Genomic DNA, 15881 nt, shown 5'->3' on the forward strand with positions numbered 1-15881 from the left:
CCCAGTGGTTTTACGGGTGAATCAATGTTGTAGAAGATGACAGTGTTTCCACAGTAACTACAGAGCCTCTGAACGTACAAAAAAGACACGTGGCACTGTTGAAAAGCTGAAAAACTGCATTTTAAAAGAATTATTTCCATGTATTGTGAATGTATAACATGTATAAGCACTGATCAACTGTCAAAATACAGTTTTTATCAGTGGATTGTACAACTTAGTCTCATTGAAAATTTTATCCATATTTTTATATATATATATATATATATATATATATATATATATATATATATATATATATATATATATATTTATAGGTAATTTGATTGTTTTAATACATGAAAATATTCTTTATTAAATATTAAAAAGCCAAAAAATATGCAAAATCTCATGTAAAGTTTGGGCAAAAAAACTGTATTTTAATTATGGAAAATTACCGTATTTTTATGAGATGATTATTTTCCGTTATTTAACAGTATTTTTTCGGCAGCCCTGCTGCCAGAATATTACCGTTTTTTTTACAAGGTTTTTTGTTTTTTGTTTTTTACAGTGGACCCATGTTTGGTATCTTTTTTTCAGCACAACTTCATCTGTCTCATCTGCCTATTATTTTTTTTCACTTTATCCTACTATAATGCAAAAGGCCAAAAAAACACGCAAAAAATATAAAATCCGATTTGAAAAATGTATATAATATATTGCATAAATAACACAAAGATGTTTAACAAACCTTTCCAAAGACTTTAACAGTGAATATTGGTTCCAAATACTAGCTATATAAAATCAAAATTGTAGTAAATTAAAACTATACTCAAATATTTGACATAAAAGTGTATCTTTTTATAGGTATTTTCTCTTCTCTAGTTTTCTCAAAGTTGATAGTGATTATATCGAAAACTGAAAAAAACTCTAGAAAAAGTTACTTTTTCAATAAAATTTATCAATAACTGAACTTAAAAACAAGCGTCTCCATCCGCTGTCATTGATCCAACTCCATGGGTTTTACTGGTGAATCAATGTTGTAGAAGATGCCGGTGTTTCCATGGTAACTACGGAGCCTCTGAACGTCCAAATGGGTCATATCTGACGACCGTGAAAAGACGACAAACTGTATTTTACACCAATTATTTCCATGTATTGATAGGATTAGTGGATCAACAGGTATTAAACAGTTTAGATCAGTAGATGCTTTAGGGTCACGAGTGGCTGTTCGGGTCTTTATTTGAGCCAGATTGATACAGGATTTAGGGGCCGATACCGATATTGGGGCCTAAAAAAAAAGCCGATATCCGAAAAGAAATAAAAACGTTGATATACACAGGGTATATGCGGTCCATCCTTGTTGGTGTATGGGGTAGCAGTCTGTGATTTTTGGAGCAGGCCATAATCAGCGGGCCGATTAATCAGTCGTGCTCTAGTCTTTATGGGTTAAAACAATTTACCAAAAAAAATTCTTGCAAAAGTTCATGCCATAAGCTGACATACTAACCACCAAATGAGTAAAGGAACATGACAGAAATGTATAAAAATGGCCTGAGAGGTCACTAAGGGTTCATCCAATTCAGTAATATTCCTCCAACAGGACAAACGTAATGGTGACTATGACTTTCATAGCTCCATCGCAGTATTTTCCCAGTGTCCTGTTGGTGCCTTTCCTTCTGAATACTACTCACTTCCACTGCTGCTTTAAGCTCCGCCTCCTTCATCACATGACCGTATAAAAGATGACAGCGTGGCTATCCAGCGGCGGCGGCAGCTCCAGTCCACTCAGACACCTCCAGATGGGATGGCTGCCTTTTCCATTTAGAGCTCAGCAGTAGCCCGTCCTGACTCATTGTTTCACTCCATATAAAATGAAACCAACCACATCTTTTGGGGCTGACTAAACACTCGCTACCTTTCCCAGTTACTCTGGAGCAGAGGCCTGTGAGCGACTGATCTGCATCTGCGTCTTCTGCGAGGATTTAATAGAGAAAAAAAAAACAGAAAAGTAGATACACTGACCTTCATCTACATATTAACCCATAAAGACCCAACGCTGCTTTTGTGTCAGTTGCCGAATAAAAATTTCTGTATATCTAACCTTTCTTAAGTGAATTATCACCATTTATTTAAAATACTGTCCTCTGTATTTTCTATTTAATCAGTATGAATCAGGTATTTTCCTATATTTAATTCACTGATCATGCAGATGTTCATTAACCCTTAGGGGTCTGAGCCTATTTTGAGTGTTTTTGAGTACTTTTGATTTTACCTTTATATACTATATAAAGAAATGTTTACTATACACTGTTAAAAAAAAAATCTGTAATTTAACAGAAATTTCACAGTTTATTTTACAGATTTTTTTCTGTATTTTTAAGATACAGGAAAATATCAGTGAAATGACAAAAACAGACTGTGATTTTACATGTCAAATGTAAAATAACATGAAAAAACTGAAACTGAATAACCAAAAGATTTCCATTTTTTAAAAAGAAAATTTGTCTTTTTCCACAGAAAAATACAGTTAAAATACATTTGCATTTATTTATGAGATTAAACTGTTCATTTAAAGTTTAATACTGTAAAAAAAAAATATATTGAAACCAGATAAAATTACCGACAATTAACCATAAAAGAAGTATTTGTTCTGTAAGTTTAACAAGACTTGTTTGTTAATTGACAAATATTTTGTGTAATTACAGGAGGTTTCACAACAAAAATGTTGAATAAATATGTTTTTGTTAATGTATAACATGTATAAGCATTGATAAACTGTCCAAATACAGTTTTTATCAGTGGATTGTACAACTTAGTCTCATTGAAAATTATTTATATATATATTTACAGGTAATTTGATTGTTGTAATACATGAAAATATTCTTTAGTCAAAAAATTATGCAAAATCTCATGTAAAGCTAGGGCAAAAAAACTGCATTTTAATTATGGAAAATTACTGTATTTTTATGAGATGGTTATTTTCCATTATTTAACAGTATTTTTTCGGCACCCCTGCTGCCAGAATATTACCTTTTTTTTTTTTTCTTTTTTTTTTTTTTTTTACAGTGTACCCATGTTTGGTATCTTTTTTCAGCACAACTTCATCTATCTCATCTGCCTATTATTTTTTTTTCACTTTGTCCTACTATATCAATGCAAACGGCCAAAAAACACCCAAAAAATATAAAATCCGATTTGAAAAATGTATATAATATATTGCATAAATAACACAAAGATGTTTAACGAACCTTTTCAAAGACTTTAACAGTGAATATTGGTTCCAAATACTAGGTATATAAAATCAAAATTATAATAAATTAAAACTATACTCAAATATTTGACATAAAAGTATATCTTTACATAGGCATTTTCTCTTCTCTGGTTTTCTCAAAGTTGACAGTTACGATATCAAAAACAGAGAAAAACTGAAGAAAAAGTGACTTTTTCAGTAAAATATATCAATAAATGAACAGAAAGCAAGTGTGTCCATCCACTGTCATCGATCCAACTCCAAGGGTTTTACTGGTGAATCAATGTTGTAGAAGATGACGGTGTTTCCATGGTAACTACGGAGCCTCTGAACGTCCAAATGGGTCATATCTGATGACCGTGAAAAGATGAAAAACTGTATTTTACACCAATTAATGACACGTATTGATAGGTTTAATGGATCAACAGGTATTAAACACTTTCGATCAGTAGATGGTTTATGTCAGTGGTGGATGTTTGGCTCTTTATGGCTTAAACAGAAAGGAAGAAAATCACTGTTATTGCTAATCTTCGACACATCCAAGACTCATAAAAAACAATGTCACATCCCTCCACCATGAATTATATGGGAAATATCTCATATTTTTAAACAGATCAAGTGGCATCATGTATTCAAACTGGCGTATATTTTGTATTTTTTCCTACATTAATCTCTTAAACCACCTTAGCTCTGCACAAAACTAACAAATGTTCAACTAGTTTCAGCATTTTAACCCTTTAAATGCCAGTTTTATGCCACATCAGTAACTCATTGCATAGGCATTGAGTGACTGCTCCGCATCTGCATCTTCTGCAGACGCACTCAGATGGTTTCTTAATGTTCGATGCGGTGTAGGGAACATGAAGCAGGGCTAGCGGACAGCGGTTTGACACCACTCTGAGACTCATTCGCTCTAAGTGTCTTGTCAGTGGGCGCCCCAGAGGAAAAGTCTAGTCCTGTATCCTCTCCATCACGCCACAGCTCAGAAATGAGCCATTGGTTGTGACCTCTGCAGGCTGCACGGCCCACTGTGGTCTCATAAAAAACACCAGTCATAAAACAGCCGGGGGGGTAAGTCACTGTTGAGCTATTAGCCGGTGATGCAGGATGAGATTTCAGTAGGTGTCAGGGTGTAAGATTGGATGAGGCTTGGAGGTAGGGTTGTGTGTGACGCCCGATAGATATGCTGAGCGCGGCGAAAACGTAACATCATGAGGAGTTGAGTCGAAGTTATTAAGTTGATTACTACGGCTCCTGGGCGAGTGTTTTATAGTCAGGGAAAAAATTATTAGACCACCCTGATTTTCTTCAATTTCTTGTTCATTTTAATGCCTGGTACAACTAAAGGTACATTGGTTTGGATAAAAAAATGTCATTATAATGTAGTATATGACTATTTTAGCAAGTTAGTTGCACTATTTTTACTGAAAAGTATCAGTAACAAAGTCTTATTCACTGTATTACATTTTCATTTTGTCTTAAAACATGTCCAGAGGCGATTTGGTACACTGCAAAAAATTATTTTCAAGAAAAGGAAATTTACTTATTTTGTGGATATTAATCCGTTTTGGGGTTTTTTCTAGTTTGAAGTGCTGATATCTTGGCAGTGCAAGAATCTCAACCTTGTTTTTAGAACATATATCTTTCCGTTTCTAGGTCAGAATTTGCAGCTTATTTTGAATAGAAATGAGTTCTAATAATGTGGAACATGAGCAACCAATGTTTTGTCCTTATTTTAAACAATAATCTTTCTTAATTCAAGACCAATGCATTTGTTCTACATTCAAAGACACAGTGACAAAGCCATGTCAGACAAACATCTTTATTCATCAGCATCACAAAGATTTGTGTTCTAACATAATTCATGATATACAGTCGCACAAAAAACTATTAGACCACCCTTGTTTTCTTCAATTTGTTCATTTTAATGCCTGGTACAACTAAAGGTACATTGGTTTGGATAAAAAAAATGTCATTATTATGTAGTATATGACTATTTTAGCAAATTAGTTGCACTATTTTTACTGAAAAGTATCAGTAACAAAGTCTTATTCACTGTATTATATTTTCATTTTGTCTTAAAACATGTCCAGAGGGGATCATTTTGTACGCTGAAAAAAATAATTTTCAAGAAAGGGAAATTTACTGTTTTTGGGGATATTAATCTGTTTTTTTTGTTTTGTTCTTTTTTAGTTTGAAGTGCTGATATCTTGGCAGTGCAAAAATCTCAACCTTGTTTTCAGAACATATATCTTTCTGTTTCTTGGTCAGAATTGGCAGCTTACTTTGAATAGAAATGATGAATATATATATATATATATGGTATTATATACATTTAATATTAGTACTGTGGTACTTTATTATTGTAGGTAAATCATTTATGAGAAAGGGGTGTTTTTTTGTTTACCTGCTTTACTAGCTTCAGCTACTTCCCGGGGCCTTCGTCAGAAGCGTCACATGATGTTGCTGTAACATGTCTTATAGGCTGCTTAATCCTTCTGAGCAGCCTATAAAACACAAATTTTGCATTTTCCAGTGAAAATCCTGTATTTTCCTGTATTTAAATTTATTGACCACTTAGATGTTCATAAAAGCTCAGTGAATTTAAAGGTCATTATATCAAAACAGATAAAATAAAGAAAAAGTGACTTTTTTCATCTATAACATATGCATTTATTCGTGGGTTTTAGTGGTGAATGAATGTTGTAGAGGATGACGGTGTTTCCATGGTAACTATGGAGCCTCTGAACGTCCAAATGGGTCATATCTGATGACCATGAAAAGATGACAAACTGTATTTTACACCAATTATTCACATGTTTTTATAGGTTTAGTGGATCAACAGGTATTAAACAGTTTAGATCAGTAGTAGATTTTGGTCACTGGGTGATGTTTGGGTCTTTATGGGTTAACTTAAACACACTCCTGTTTAAAAAAAAAATAGAGCAGGCATTCAGATTAACACTAATGGCACCATTAAATCACTTTTTTAAAGTTTGCAGTCAAACAAATCACTGCAGCCACACACAGTCTCAAAGCACTGAACGCACGAGTTATCAACTGAGGCAAAGGCATTATTACCTATTAGCTGTTTTAATGATGCAAACAGAGGCGAACAAAGTAAATACTGAGGTTTACAACTTCCCCTGCTCAGGAATAGCGTATGTTTGATTGTGGTTGTTAATGTGAACTTAATTAGAGGAGTCTGAGCTGAAATACAGCGTAGATCATTTAAGTAAACGTTAGGAGGATCCATGTTGAATTATGGCTTTAAAAACACAAATTTGACACATTATATATTTTTATCATACAAAGGGAGGTTTCATTGAATATATACTGCAGTGTGGATAAATGTGTTTATATAACATTTTTAAGCAGAAATTTAACACCAATTCATTCACATTTATTAGTGATCTGTTTCCTGACCTGCTCTTCACATCTGTGCAAAAATAAAACATGATGTTGAAGTGGAGGGGCTCCTCAACAAAAACTGCTCCAAAAATTCTGTGCAATAACCGAACAATAAACAATAAACAGTACAGTAAACAGTGCAATAAAGCTGTGGCATGATCAGCATGTGCTCTGTTGTAAATAGTGTATATAGCTTTCTTGATTTGTGTTTATCTTGATCTTGCACTTCTTTTGCTCTTGTGTGCTTTCGTACTTTGCTGCTGTAAACTTGGAATTTCCCCTTGTGGGACGAATAAAGGCATATCTTATCTTAGCTTATCCTCCAGAATGCATTTCTGCATCATTTAAGGTAAATTATGTAACAACAGAGAAGCAAAACAACAAACATCCAAACTGGAAAATGGACAATTCTAGTTTATTTTGACCTGTATAATTATGTATTGGCCATAATTTGATAAATATGATAGCTATTAACTTTAATACAAGAGGGTTAACTATTCTGAACTACCCAATAGCTCTCATTGTAAATCATTTTTAACCTTGTTCAGTCAGAAAACCCAGGTTTTTCCACCTGTTGAGTCACTGGATAAACTCCCACCACATTTATATCACAGACTATTGGAGTCTCATATTTGAAAAGACTTTCTAGATTAAAGGGAGTTCAGATTTCCCTGATTATAGGCATTAATGGTGAAAAAAATAGCCATAAGCAGTACTACAGAAAATAGAATAGCAAGATTGTGAATTATTGACAGGAAAATCGTGGTCAAATTGTGAAGCCACACACTTAACAAAAAACAGAAATGTTATCTTTAAGGGAACTTCTTGGCGACACAAACCCTGGACACTGATTTTAAAGTGATATCTTTGATTTTGAAATATTTTCTTAACATATTCTGTATTTTATATCCACATTTGTGCCTGAAAACTGTAAAAATAAATATCCTAAGCCTTAATATAACTTTATAATTCTCCAAATTATCATTATTTTATCAGTCTTTAAAATCAAATCAACAGCTACAAAGTAGTAGTGCTTGTAGCCTTTCTTTTCTGTCCCTATATTTCCCTGTAGATCATATATTTTTGGCCATAAAAGGACAATACAGGTTAATATTTCCATATACAGAAACTAAATCCAAACACAAACATGGTCTGACATAAGTCCTGTTATCTGCATTCTTTTCTTGCATGGCAATGCTCTGATGTCAGGTGGAAAAACTGCTGTTATCTTAAAATATTACGGATCACTGGTTCCCTGTCTGGGCTGGAACACTACAGAGTAAATATGGTGATGGTCATCAAACAAACTCAACTCTCAAATATGTCCGTTTTATCTTTGACTGTCAGGAGCGGTGATGCCCTGAAGGAAAAGCAGGACTTCATTAACCCTTAGATGCAGAAGTGGCTCAAAAAAGACCCAGAAAGGTTGTTTTCTTGCAACATCGTTATAATGAAAAGTTATTTCATATTCCAGGTATTCCTCAAAAAACATGTTGTTGACGTCATGCCATTTACATTTTTAACTTTCTTTTACAGGTTTTATGAAATTGTAGCTTTTGTATTTCTATCCCAACCTTCTATAGGTGGGTCAAAATGATCCACATTCATTTACAATAGAATTAAATCTGAACCTCTGATTCATTCAACAGCAAAACCAAGGAAATGAAGGAAATGAAGGAAGGGAAGGAAGGAAGGAAGGAAGGAAGGGAGGAAGGAAGGAAGGGAAGAAAGGAAGGAAGGGAGGGAGGGAGGGAGGGATGGAACGGATGAATGAAGGAAGGAAGGAATGGATGGATGGATGAAGGAAGGAAGGAACGGATGAATGAAGGAAGGAAGGAATGGATGAATGAATTAAGGAAGGAAGGAAAGAAGGGATGGATGGATGGATGGATGGATGGAGGAAGGAAGGAACAGATGAATGAAGGAAGGAAGGAATGGATGAATGAATTAAGGAAGGAATGACTAAAGGAAGGAAGGAAGGAAGGAAGGAACAGATGAATGAAGGAAGGAAGGAATGGATGGATGAAGGAAGGAAGGAAGGAAGGGAGGGAGGGAGGGATGGATGGATGGAGGGATGGATGGATGGATGGATGGATGGATTAAGGAAGGAATGACTAAAGGAAGGAAGGAAGGAAGCGATGGATGGATGGATGAAGGAAGGAAGGAAGGAATTCAATTCTATGATTCTATAAATGACTAATATCTGCCAAAATATTGGTCTGATCAACTTGCCAAGATATTTAATGTGGAGATGGAACTGATCCTCAACTGTAGGAACCAAACTGGCAAGTTAAGAAGTTAAAAATGTCTCAATTTCTGTTGGTCATGACAACACACACACACACACACACACACACACACACAGACACACACACAGACACACACACACACACACACACAGACACACACACACACACACAGACCTTCCTGTATTATGACATAGGTTATATACTATAAATACTTTGCTTTTCAAATTGTCAAAATATATATATATATATAAAAAACACATTTTAAAATGAGGAAAAATGTAGGAAAATATAAAACTAAATAAACAAAAAAAGAAAAGAAAAAACATATTTCAAACATGAAATCAGTCTTTTTGGACCAAAATATAACACAAATGATTATTTTTAACATGACAAAAATTACCTAAAAACACATTCATTTTAACTTGGGTGATTTCTGGGTTATTTTTGACCTGTTTAATGTTGGAGTTTCGGGTCCAGACACTGGTCCATCTAAGGGTAAAGTGTCCGACAGTTTTGGCCTCGTGCCCTAAAGGAGTGACCGACAAACCCTGCTGTATTTATTCATCCAATAAAAGAAGAAAATGAGAAAAAGAGGACTCCACACCATTACCGAAGCGCTCCACTCAGCAGAAAATGTGCAGGGGTAGTTCGTATATCAGCTGACCCCACATGTCCACGCTCAGTCCTGACCCCCACCGTCGTCTTAATCCTGTAAATGTTTTAACAAGTCGGCCCGTCGCTCAGAGCTGGACACCGGGGTGTTTACATTTGGCCGGTGGTGGTAGCCGGCGGCCACGGTCGTCTATCAAAATGAGAGTGTTCTCATAAACAGACTAATTAGCCTGTGCTTTATTGTTATTTAGCCCACGGATCATTAGGTTAATGTAAACCAACGCATTCATCTGCGATTAGCCCGGGCTAATACTGTGTCATCATTACCCCACATTTATCAAAGAGTTTAACGGAACATTTATCAGAGGGTCACTCACCTGTGACAGGAGTGAGCGCTCATTAGAAACGTTAATGCTGTGGAGTTTGATGGTTTAAGGCCTTATTGGGCAAAAGTTCCAAATTAACTTTCAGTACATAGTAATTCGAGTGGTGTGGGAGGAAATAAGGATTCTACTGACTTCATGGACTCCAAGGCCCAATTTATGGACACCCCTTACCCCTACCCCTTGGCTCTAGAGCTGCACAATATATCGTTTGAGCATCGTCATCGCGATATACAGGGTGGGGAAGCAAAATTTACAATGAACATTTAGTTGTTTTTTCTCAGCAGGCACTTCGTCAATTGTTTTGAAACCAAACATATATTGATGTCATAATCATACCTAACACTATTATCCATACCTTTTCAGAAACTTTTGCCCATATGAGTAATCAGGAAAGCAAACGTCAAAGAGTGTGTGATTTGCTGAATGCACTCGTCACACCAAAGGAGATTTCAAAAATAGTTGGAGTGTCCATAAAGACTGTTTATAATGGAAAGAAGAGAATGACTATGAGCAAAACTATTACGAGAAAGTCTGGAAGTGGAGGAAACAACAAAAAACGTACCAAAGCTTTTATTAAAGCTTTCAAATCCAAAATCCTAAAGGATCCAACTAAATCCAAGAGAAAAATGGCAAATGAACTTGAGGTAGACAACAAGGCCGTTAGAAATGCAGTAAAATATGATTTGAAGTTCAAATCTTACACAAGAACACCAAAACACTTGTTGACAACCGCAACAAATCCAACTTTAGCAATTTTTGGGAATCATATTTATGGCCGCCTTCTAGCCCAGATCTAAACCCTCTGGATTCTGCTATTTGGGGCGTTTTAGAACATGCTACCGATAGAACATCACACAGCAATTTCGACTTTCTTAAAAATAATGAAGAAGAATGGGAGAAGTTGTCACCCGAATATCTGAGGAACACTTGCGCAAGTTTCAGGAAGCGTGTGAAGGCAGTTATTGAGAAAGAAGGAGGACACATAGAATAAAAACATTTTCTATTATGTCAGTTTTCTTGTGGCAAATAAATTCTCATGACTTTCAATAAACTAACTGGTCATACACTGTCTTTCAATCCCTGCCTCAAAATATTGTAAATTTTGCTTCCCCACCCTGTATATGTGCGCAATAGTCACATTGTAGGTCCTGCAATGTACGAGGCAAATTAACTCAACGTGTTCTCATCTAATGTCAGCCTGGGTACCTGACACACACTGCATGCATCCATCCACCAATCACAATCGTTCTTAATCAGTTTGCTGAAGCAGACCACGAGTCGCTGGTAACATTGAAAAACTAGAAAAGTACTCACAGAGCAGACCCCCCCACCCCCCGCCCCGATCACCACCAAAACGTAATAATTTGTTCCTTGTGCCAGTGTCAACATTTCCTGAAAATGTCATCAAAATCCTTCCATAACTTTTTGAGTTATCTTGTTAAGAGACAGACAAACAAACCCCAGTGAAAACATAACCTCCACTGTTCCTTGGCGGAGGTTATGATCAACAAACAAGAGAAAATCGCCAAAAATGAAGACTTGGAGCCAAAAAGAAAAGCAACGTTAGCTATCTGGAATTATTTCAACTACAAGAAGGATGATACTGAAACACATGTTCTGTGTCGACAGTGTCTTACACCTGTTGCAACAACGAGAGGAAACACAACTAATTTGTTTGACCATGTACGTTGGCACCACACAGCTGTTATATCCTCATGAGTATTTTTCGTATTGCAATACACTACCAGTCAAAAGTTTGGACTCATCTTCTAATTTAAATGGCAAGAGATGGACCGCAGATGCCCAACAAATACTCAGCATCACTGGGAACTCCTTCAGAACTTTTGGAAAACATTTTCGGTGACTACCTCATGAAGCTCATCCAGAGAATGCCAAGAATGTGCAAATCAGTAATAAAAGCAAAATGTGTCTATTTTGAAGAATCTAAAATATCAAACATGCTTTGAGTTATGTCACACTTTTTTAAACTACATAATTCCATATGTGGCCATTCATAGTTTTGATGCCCTCAGTGACAATCTACAATGTAAATAGTCATGAAAATAAAGAAAAACCAGGTGAGTCCAAACTTTTGACTGGTAGTGTATATATCACAGAGTTACAAAAAATCGCAATGTCATTTTTTTCCAAAATCGTCTAACCCTACTTGGCACTACCCCTTGAAATGGAGTTGCAAGGGGTGGGGGTTGAAACATTCTCCTATGAAATGGGACAGCTTTTCTTGACCTGTTACGTCATCGATGCCACTATAACCAGATGCGACAATTTTGTTTCTGAAATAATTCCCCATGCCGTCAGCAGTTGTAACCGTCTCTGTTGTATCGGCTTTGGGCATCTTTTTGCTGCTGGGCGAAGTCAAGCAAAGTTTAACATCTGGTTAAAAAAATTTTTATTACAATCTACACCAAAGTTATATTTTTGGGTAGGTAATTACTTATATTTTCAGGAAAGTGTGTTTTGAAATAAGAAAAAAAAATGTGAAAAAAAACATTTTGAGGAGTTTTCTGAGTGTGAATATTTGGAAAGTGTCAAAGTTTTGTGCCGTCATTCTGGGTTCATTTTATAAACTCTCATAAATAAACTGAATTTATTCCAAATACATTGATATTTGATTATTATATTATTTATGTCATATTCTAAACACACAGTGGTTAAAATTAATAAACGCATACGGGGTGGGGAAGCAAAATTTACAATGAACATTTAGTTGTTTTTTCTCAGCAGGCACTACGTCAATTGTTTTGAAACCAAACATATATTGATGTCATAATCATACCTAACACTATTATCCATACCTTTTCAGAAACTTTTGCCCATATGAGTAATCAGGAAAGCAAACATCAAAGAGTGTGTGATTTGCTGAATGCACTCGTCACACCAAAGGAGATTTCAAAAATAGTTGGAGTGTCCATAAAGACTGTTTAGAATGGAAAGAAGAGAATGACTATGAGCAAAACTATTACCAGAAAGTCTGGAAGATACTATTAAAGAAGAATGGGAGAAGTTGTCACCCGAATATTTGAGGAACACTTGCGCAAGTTTCAGGAAGCGTGTGAAGGCAGTTATTGAGAAAGAAGGAGGACACATAGAAAAAAAACATTTTCTATGATGTAAATTTTCTTGTGGCAAATAAATTCTCATGACTTTCAATAAACTAATTGGTCATACACTGTCTTTCAATCCCTGCCTCAAAATATTGTAAATTTTGCTTCCCCACCCTGTATATCTTAGCAAAATACCTGTGGCAGGGATATTTTTCATTATTACATGCAGATTTTCAGAAAATCAGACATTAAGGCAATGACATTTTTCTACATAAATATTTACTTTTTCCCCTTTTTTTCGTGCCCACAGATACTTCATGTTATTAAATATCTCTGGACCAGTTTGGAGTCATTTTTGGGGTCATGTGGACAAACTGTCAAACAAACCATAGTTGTTGTCCAACCTGTGGACACTGTTGATAAAAGTGGACATAGCAGACGCAGAGGCTTTAATCTGACATGAAGGTGAAGCAGCAACAACAGGTTCAGTTGCAAACGTGTGTTACTATAGGTGTTAGTTGTGTTTGTGGAAGTGTATTCTTTACCTGATGTGGATTTGTCCATAACGCCAGTCTGGTCCGTCTCCCAAACGTATCTGAGGTCCTTCTCCCTCCATTGTGTCCAATGGAACCTGACTTCAGAAAAAAAAAAATGACAGTCAACAGCAAGAAACGAAAAGGTTTTTTGATTCCATTTGGATTGTGTCAACATTTACCGTACTTTCCGGACTATAAGCCGCACCCACCACGCCTCCAGTGTCTCATCATTGATCCACTGATGCCAAGCTTACGTGCAGCAGCTCTATTTCCTTCTTTGTCAGCCGGATCGATAGCGGATCGTTAGCCCAGAAAACATAAATTAGCCGCATCATTTTAGAGCCGCGGGTTCAGTGTGTGGAACAAAGTAGCGGCTTATAGACTGGAAAGTACGGTATACATATGATATTTATCGGGTTAAAAGACAGATCAGTCTGGTATCGTCCAGATTCTGCAGCAGGAGTCAAAGGTATCTGGGGGGTTGTTCTTGGAAGTCATTTTTATGGAACATGATTAAGCATGTTGTGATATTAAAACAGCAAAGAGTTTAAAAAGAAAAGTAAGTTCTGTGACTCTTTCAAACTCGCTATTTTCAGAGTGTAGCTACATGTCGGAGGTTGTTAATCTTTTATGTATCGATGTGGGACTTTCAAGGCAATAATGCAAAAATTAAAGGAACTAGGATGACAGTCCAGTTGTTACACCATGTAAATATTCACCTTTATTTTTTGCTGAGTTCTTCCATTGAGCCAGATTATTTTTGTTTTTTTATATACTTTATTTTTATATACAAATTTTACAGGATACAGAACAAACAAATGAACAACTAGAAAAGCACTCAGAGAGCGCAGACCTCCACCAAGGCAGATCAGTCCCCCCCCCCGCCATCTCCACCAAATTTTAATAATTTGTTCCTTGTGCGACTATCAACATTTCCTGAAATTTTCATCCAAATCCATCCATCACTTTTTGACTTATCTTGCACACGGACAGACAGACAGACAGATAAACAGACCAACGCCGGCAAAAACATAACCTTCTTCTTTAATTTTTAATTTTAATTTTTAAATTTGATCCTGTTTGATTATTAATTTGTTCATACATCTCTCTAATTGTGTTGCTTCTGTTTTAGTGTTTTTACTTGCTTCGTGTATCCTGCTGTTATGCCCTCTGTCAAAGCACTTTGTAAACTTTGTTTTTAAAAGTGCTATAAAAATAAAGTTATTATTATTATTATTATTATTATTATTATTATTATTATTATTATTATTATTATTATTCTTGGCGGAGGTGAAAAACAGACTACAACAACTAAAGCATGTAGGTTCAAACTTTAGACAAATAAAATATGGACAGGTTCAGAACTAATTAGGCAAAAAAGTCAAAATAAATATATATAAGAATAAGATTATGCAGGTTCAAGGATTTGTTTAACATAAACATCACATTTTTTCCAATATTTTTTTACATTTGAGTGACTTTTCTTAAGCATAATTCAAACACAGGACGGTGATGTAAATATTTTGGCGTCATCTTAAAAATCCAAGAGGAAATCAGTGGTAAGGTAAGGTAAGGTAAGATAAGATAAGATAAGATAAGATAAGATAAGATAAGATAAGATAAGATAAGATAAGATAAGATAAGATAAAACTAAATCTGCAATTTATATAAGTATTCATATAAATTTAGACTTAAATATTACTTACATATTTACACATGATGACACAATATGTGCTTTTCTGTTAATTTGCTTATGAATGTTTTACATCCAAGTCAAGCAACAGGCTTTTTTTTTTTTTTTTTTTTTTTTTTTAAAGTCTAACTTTTCATTCAATAATTGAATTCTGAAACACATCCAGTGCTGTTTGGAACACTGAAATACTTTGGTAATTATCGTCTTATTCATGTTACATAGTGCATTGTCTGTGCTCAGTCATTTTCTGCCCTTTGCTGTGATGCACATCAGAGGACAGACAGATTAGAACTGGACGGATATTTGAGGCTGAATAAAAAGGAAATCCAACATGTTCCTTGAGTCGAGGATTATTTAAAAGGGAAAATATGTCGGTTGGGTTTTCGTCCTGATATGCAAAGTTGTTCAAAAAGGAATAAATCTGGTTCTGATTCTTAAAAATTCTGGTTCAGTTTTAGGTGCAAATAATGAAACTGAGTGAAATACAAAAAATAAACTTAACATCTTTGCTGTTTAATTGCCACAGTGAACATTTTTCCACATTTAATAGACTTAAATGATGCAGTTTTTAACATAATAGTTTCAAATCATTTCCAGGGTTTCTGCAGGAATCAGCAAATCTAACGTAATACATTTTAATACCACTTTAAACAAATGTAATGCCCATGTCCAACTGCAGATACAGTTTATATATAGTTTT

This window comes from Sphaeramia orbicularis, chromosome 7 (assembly GCF_902148855.1).
Source record: "Sphaeramia orbicularis chromosome 7, fSphaOr1.1, whole genome shotgun sequence".
NCBI classification, from domain to species: domain Eukaryota; kingdom Metazoa; phylum Chordata; class Actinopteri; order Kurtiformes; family Apogonidae; genus Sphaeramia; species Sphaeramia orbicularis.